Genomic DNA, 7,600 nt, shown 5'->3' on the forward strand with positions numbered 1-7,600 from the left:
TAAAAAAGAAAAATGCTTGATCTTCTTTCTTATACAACCGAAAACAAAATGGTATCTCTTTTTATTAGAGAAGGAACATCCAAAACACATCGGAAAAATATTTGTACATTAACAGAAAAAAATATGTATATTCTTATAAGAGTTAAAACCTAATGCCCGAGAAATAGTATTACTAAATTTAATGATATAACATGAAAGGCCCATTTAAACTTTACATTCTATAGTTTTAAGAATCATATTAGTTCAAAAATTAAAATGAACAAAAAGTATACATAAGCCTCATAATTTTATGAAATTTAATTTTGTAAACAACGTTTTTTGACAACAGTTTTTATCAAAAAATTTCAAGTTTCAATAAAAATCATTATTTAGAAACTAAGAAACGTAAAATAAAGAATGCTGACGAAACAAAAAAAAAAAAAAGACAATTCTTTTTTTGTCGCCATTTTTAGTGCTACGAATATTCGTCTTTGGGATTTGCCAAAAACAAAACAAGATGCAATTTTATTTTTTCAGGAGGGAAATATTTTACCGAAAAAACGAAAATGTACCAATTCCCACAACATAAAACTTTATCTTGGTAAACGTTCGTTATGGAAATGTTATTTCATTTGGAATCTTATTCATCAGAGTTCATATGGCGATATGATTGTTTTGAATCTATGCTAAACTCTATATCGGCTCATTTTCCACCGAAATCCGATTAACTATTTTGATTTTAAATAAAGTGTTTTATTTTATGAATTGTCGCAAAAATTTTAAGTGTAGATTAGCGGCTCTTAAAAACCGCCAAATCTGTAGCGGCGGTGGCGTTAATACGTTAGTACCGAATTTTTATTCCATACTTTTCTGAATCATATTACTTCAAACATTGGAATATACAAGAAGTATACATAAACACATAATGTTATACCATTTAATTTTTCAAAAAAAGTATTTTGAGAACAATTTTTATCAAAAAATTATAAACTAAAAAACGGAAAATAAAGAATTCTTAGGATAAAAAAACGATTTTAAGAATTCTTTACATTGAAATAAAAACTTTCATATTGTTTCTTTTTTTATTATTCTTATAGTTCTTAATCAGACGTAAAAACCCATTCTGTAGTGTAGAGAACCATTATCAAATGAAAAGAAAATATTTACAAGCAAATTTTTTATTGTAAAAATCATTGCACTTACCTGATTTATGATTCCCGGAGAATTCCAAAATGATAAGTTCCTTGTTTGAAAACTTTATTCTCAAATAATAGATACATAGTTTATACCTTCATTACTTTTAGATAACATACTACACAGCAAAATTTTATAATTGATATGAATTTGAATATGTAGCTAAAAACAGAATAGCTGAATTCTAGTTGAACTTATTCTTTCAAAATTAAAAAAAACTTACCAAGAAAACGATTTAAATTAATTAAGAATCAGCAGAAATGGCACTATTTCAAGTAACTTGGATAATTTTTTATTGTTGTTTTCCGAATTATATGGATACAGAAATATATACTATTCTATAACGAAAAAGAATATGCTATAACTATTACAATTCTGTATGTTCTGAATTCATATTTATTCACTGGAATGACGAAAGCAATGTTGACTTCACTTTAATTCGTAATGAATTGAAGACAGAAGAAATGCATTTTACCTTAATACACACATCTGTAACAGTATCCGAAATCGGAAGTCATCAGTTGCAAGTTTGTTGATAATAGAAATTAAAAATTATTGAAGAATTTTTCTTCAAATGTTTGGCGTGTTCTGTTCCTGAAAGATTTACTAATATTCTGGAGATTTTTTTCAAGTTCTTCGGCCTTTTCCTTAGGGAAATTTTGTTTCCTATTTGCTGCTAAAAAATGGCGTCTGATTCAGTCAATGACTTTGATGGAACTAAATGAAAACGTGATAAATTAATGTCCGATATTTACAGGCTCCCGCTAGACGGCGTACTCGAGCGTTGCGATCGCGAATAAAGATTTTTGTATCTCTAATTTAAAATGAAAGTTCTATTATAGTAGTGGTCTTGTAGTAGTCTTGACTACTTTTGAATAAGAAAAATAATCTAAATAAAAATATATATTTTTAAAAACCACGTTTTTTGTAGTGAGGAATAATAATTGAAAAGTAATAATTTTTAAAAAATATAAAATAAAAACTAAAAAAATTATAATTGGGTATAATATAGCTTACGTCACAGGTTGTGTTGTTCCTACTAAATTTAACCCATGAACGGCATTTTCTGCGAGCCTAACTTCAAGCCACAAATAAACAAACGAAGTGTTCGATCGTTTAAATAGCTGCTCGCCAGATTTTATTGCATTATAAAGAAAAGTTATTGAAACTAAATACAACTAAATAAACAACAACAGCTAAAACAAATAACAACAACTACTAATAACAATAACTAAATAAACAACAACTAAATTCCATTCGTTTAGCATTGCGTCATATGTTGTTCCTACTAAATCGAAGTAGTTGTGTTTTTTTCATATTATACCCAATTTAAAATAAAAAAATTCAAAATAAAAAATAATATTTTTAAAAACCACGTTTTTGTAGTGGAGAATAATAATTAAAAAAAAATTGAAAAACGAAAAACGTGGGGCGCATGAAATGCATAACAGTACTAATACATACAGTACTAATAAATACATAACAGTAGTAATACATGCACATACATATACACATTTTCTTACTCATACTCATGCACAGTCACATTCTACATATGCATATACACAAACATATTCCACATCCACATTCAGATACAATTACAGATATACATACACATATTCTCAAGAGCACACATACACACACTAATATAACATTACTGTTATGTATTTCATGCGCCCCACGTCTTTCGTTTTTCAATTTTTTTAATTATTATTCTCCACTAGAAAAACGTGGTTTTTAAAAATATTATTTTTTATTTTGAATTTTTTTTTTTAATGTTATCTTCATAACATTGAAATTTTTTACGGTATTTAATAATGACACGAAGTTTTCAACTCTTAAGCTTTTTACCTAGTGGTATCGAAAAATAACCTTAGTACTTTATCTATAACTTTATAAGAATCTTAACTTCAAAAAAAATTTGCATACAATTCGAATCTGTTTAAATAAGAACGAAACATAAGAACATTACATAAAGAACGAAATCTATTTGAAAGATAATTCCATTGAAAAAATTATTCTTAATATTTTTATTATTATTTTTTATTTTTTCCTTTTATAAATTTTGGATTGTAAAATCGACAAATTTTTCACATAATGTTTAAAATACGTAATTTTACATACCGAAATACGAAATTCCACCGATATCGGGTGAATAGTTCCTGAAAAATCGAATTTTAAAAAAGTAGTATTTAAAATTCGATATCTCAGGAACTATTTGACCGATTTCATTCACACCTAGCATTTTTTGGGTTCAAGAATCCAAATCCGTTGAAAGAAAGACATGTTCATTCAAAGAAAACGTGTTTTGTATCTGATTTCATTACTTAAAATAACGTTTGCACTAACAAATTAGCGTATTTGACGTTCTGATACTAATTGCGTTGTCCCAACCACTGGAAATAAATAGACAATTAACAAAATATATTTTTAATAAATTAAAGGAATCAAAAAGGCTTCTTATTACATCTGTATTTTATTTCTCGAAGCATTTTTCAATAATTTATGTTTTAATATTCAAAATTACTTTAAAAAGGTGCGTGTTTTAATAATTTTATTCAATTATTATTGGCATAGCTAATTAAAAATAATGAATATTTTATTTAGTTAAATTTTTTCTTTCAATTACAATTCGAGAAACGAGTATTATAATTGTTTGCAATAATATTTTGCGTTACTATGGTAACTGATTATGAAAGGACAATATTTTTAAAAACTGGAGAATAACAAGGGATGAAAATATTTCATAACTTGTGTTCTATTCAAATTCTGGACATTTTTATCGTTATTAAATTCATTGATAAATTCGGTTTTTAAGACTGTTTTTATTTTTATTTTGTCTCCGTTTGATATGGAATAGTTTTTTTTTTATTATTATTATCAGTTTAAAAACTAAAAATTCTTTTCGCAGTATTGTTAGATCGTTTTTAAAATGTATTTCTTTGAAAAGCATTTCTTACCGTACCTAATTTCGTATTCCATATCCTTCAGTGATATATATGTACACCGAAGAGCCATTACATTATGACCACCGTGCTAATAACATGTAAGACCACCTTTAACCCTCAAAACTGCTAGCATCCGCCGTGGCATTGATTCCACGAGGTGCTGATAGGTAGTCTGAGGTATCTGGTATCAAGCACTCACCTGCAATTCCCTTACATTGCGAGGGGGTAGCGTAGCAGCACGAATTTGGTTTTCCAAGTAGGACCACAAATGCTCTATTGGATTAAGGTCAGGTGAATTCGGGGCCAAGACATGACTTGAAAGTCACTGGAATGTTCCTCGAACCAATCCATGACGATTCGACCCTTATGACATGGTGCATTATCCTGTTGGTAAACGCCATCCCCCGCAGGAAAAACTGTTGCCATGATTGGATGAACCTAGTCTTCAATTATGTTCAAGTAGCTTACAGACGTCAGGGATTGTTCTATGAGGATTATGGATCCCAATTTGCCCCATGAAAACATTGTTCCTGGGCGAGAAACCATGAAAACCTGAGTGAGCCCATTGTTATAGATGGAGGGTGGTCATAATGTAATGGCTCTTCGGTGTATATAAATATATATATAGTTTTATAAAAAATAAATAAATTTCTTTTTTTTTTTTCCTGTTACACTTAATTATTTTTGATACACCATGTAAATGTAAAGAATTCTGAAGCTCAAACTATTTTAACATTTCAAAATGAAAATAAATCTTTTGTTTTATACATCGAAATTTCCAATTGTGCTTTTAATTAACAGTTACTTTCAAAGCTGTAGAATTTGAAAATCTTATTCGAATTATTGACTATCTGAGGGTCTCATCCCGGTGCATTGTGGGTTAAAATACAAAAGTTTCAAAATTTCTTTAATATACAGCTAACCAAATGTAAAATGGTTAATTTCGAAATGTTGTACCACCCTCGATAATGTAATCTAAATCTGCTACAGTTTATAATGACAAGGACATTATAATATCACCAATTTCTCCCCAATCAACTTTTAGATTACATGAAAATTTAATTCTGATTTTAACCAAGTTTGCCCCCTTCCTCTTGGCACTACAACCAAGACCATACCAACGAGTTTTTTTTTTTTTCTTACTATCGGAATCTATAAGATGTATATTGTTCCCAAATCACTTTTAATGTTTTTAAATCTTTCTCAACGTTCTCAAGCCATCTGAGAAGCGACTACGAGTTCCTAGTTCTCTTATACCTTCTGGCTTATTGAAGGAAAGGAAACTGTCTAAAAAAGTTACAAAAACTTAGAAGTTCGCCCCCACAAATTTTAAATTCATTGTCGGGTGGGTAAAAGACTTCTTCTTTTCCCTCTAATTGCAACTAATTTTCTGTTATTTGCATTGGGCCTGTCACCTAGTTAAATAGTCTTATAATCGATATCAGATTGATGAATAATATAGCTTGAGGTTTAAAATAGATTAAGGAATAATCATCGGTTTTAACCCTAAATGCGCTATGATGCTTCATAAGACGACTTGTTGCAATCTTTTCATTTTAGCCTGTGGACTATAAATACAAAATATATGAACTGACATCTTATAGCGCTGTGTCTCAAACAACTGATTCAAATTTTTTGTTCAGAATAAAAAAAAATTTCTGTGAGGGCATTTGAATTTTCGAATTCAATCCATTTTATATCATCTAGTAGTATAGAAGTTTTCATTATTCTGCATAAATATTTTGTTCGTGATACTTAAATCTGCGAGAATAAAAAATATGAAATGTGATAACTATAGGAAATCCACTTTAGTTGCTTTTCTTTCGCTTATCTCTTTGCTGTCCTTCGAATGTAAATAGTAAAGGTATGATTGATTCTATCCAAGTCACAGGCAGGGCACACAGTTGTGGGCTGGGCAGGAAAAAAAGAGGTAAAGATTAAACACTGATGATAAACCCAGTTGTAGCTGGTTTGGTTAAAGACAAATTAAGCCCTCGTTATTCTTAATTTTAGACTATTCATCGCTAATTACTTTTTCTTGGGAGGAAGAAAAAAACAGCCCTCTATATGTGTCGAACAGTTTAAAAAAACTTTGGTAGTCACTAATGTTTTAATAGTCTTTAAAAAATGTAAAGGCTATAATGAAATAATTTTCATACAAGTTTTTGCTCTTTTCTGCCTCAATATGCTTTAGATTTCAGTCCTACTTGTAGGAGAAAAAATGCATCTTTCAATCTATGTTTCTCAATTTCCCTAACTTATTTAATTACTACTCGCTTTGGAGGGCCAGAAGCTAGATAAAGTGGATTCATCACCTCATGAGTGGTTAAATCGTGTCATTTGTTTATGCCATGATTCTGCAGCCAATCAAGTTTGTCGAACACGTTTGACGTCGCAGTAGGTATCAAATTAAAATTGATTCAGCGGGATAATAAACCAAGATTTATAGCAGTAACGGTTACATACCGTGCACAGCCACGTGATTTGGCACAGTCATTCGAGTTTAGTATTCTTCTCGATTTACAGGTACCAATTACATGATTAGAAGTTTAATTAATAATTTATTGAAATTGTTTTATAGAAATACAATTTCAGTTGCAGTCTGGAAATATTAGTTTAAGATTTCAAATAAAAGATACATGAATTTAAAATGAGAACAGGGAATTTACAAACTTGCTTCCTTTTTGAAGAAATTTTAAACAAAATCTCCATTTGAGAGAAAAGATAGATCTGGTTCACTGTAACGACATTCTTTTAAAAAAGCTTTTGTCGTGGGTCGCAATGTGCAGTAACAATTTAATGCTATGAGCATTCATCGTCTTACTAGATATGAACGCTCGATTACTGGATTTTAGCTGATTATAATAAAAAAAATTACTTTCTAAACAGTTATTGACAGAGAGATAAAATCATGACTGAACTCAGCACCTTTCGCAAGATTCCTGTTATTGCAGGAATTACTTTTCGCAAGCTGTATGACATCCAATGCCTAAAATTGCTTAATCATCTCCTCCCTGTCAGAATCAGTTTCAATTGATACTCGACCTTTATCTATCATTCCGTTTGGTGCACTGCATTTAAAAATTGTAAACTGTTTTTAAAAATGTTGTTTTATACTATCAACCAGTTAAAATTTGAGAGCACTAGCTTGTCGGAAAATGATTGGAATTTATATTGTAAAATTGAACACGAGAAAGCAGGATAAAAAATGTCTCTAATTAATTTTATCAAATTTAATAAAATAAAGCATTTATTTAAATGGTAAAAACTAATTAATTTAATTAAGTAAGATAAATTATTTGACTATGATATATTCATTTATTTAATTACATGATAATAAAACGTATAATGAGGGCAAAAATCACAAAGCGCTGGCCAAGCTTCATTTACTTTTTTGACCTAGTATCCCACTGTAATCTTTGCATGAAGTAATCATTTGATCTCTTTTTTATTCCAGTTGATTGTCTCCAATAAAACGAGTT

The sequence above is a fragment of the Parasteatoda tepidariorum genome, chromosome 4 (assembly GCF_982258835.1).
Source record: "Parasteatoda tepidariorum strain Cologne lab strain chromosome 4, Ptep-v5.0, whole genome shotgun sequence".
Classification (NCBI taxonomy): Eukaryota; Metazoa; Arthropoda; class Arachnida; order Araneae; family Theridiidae; genus Parasteatoda; species Parasteatoda tepidariorum.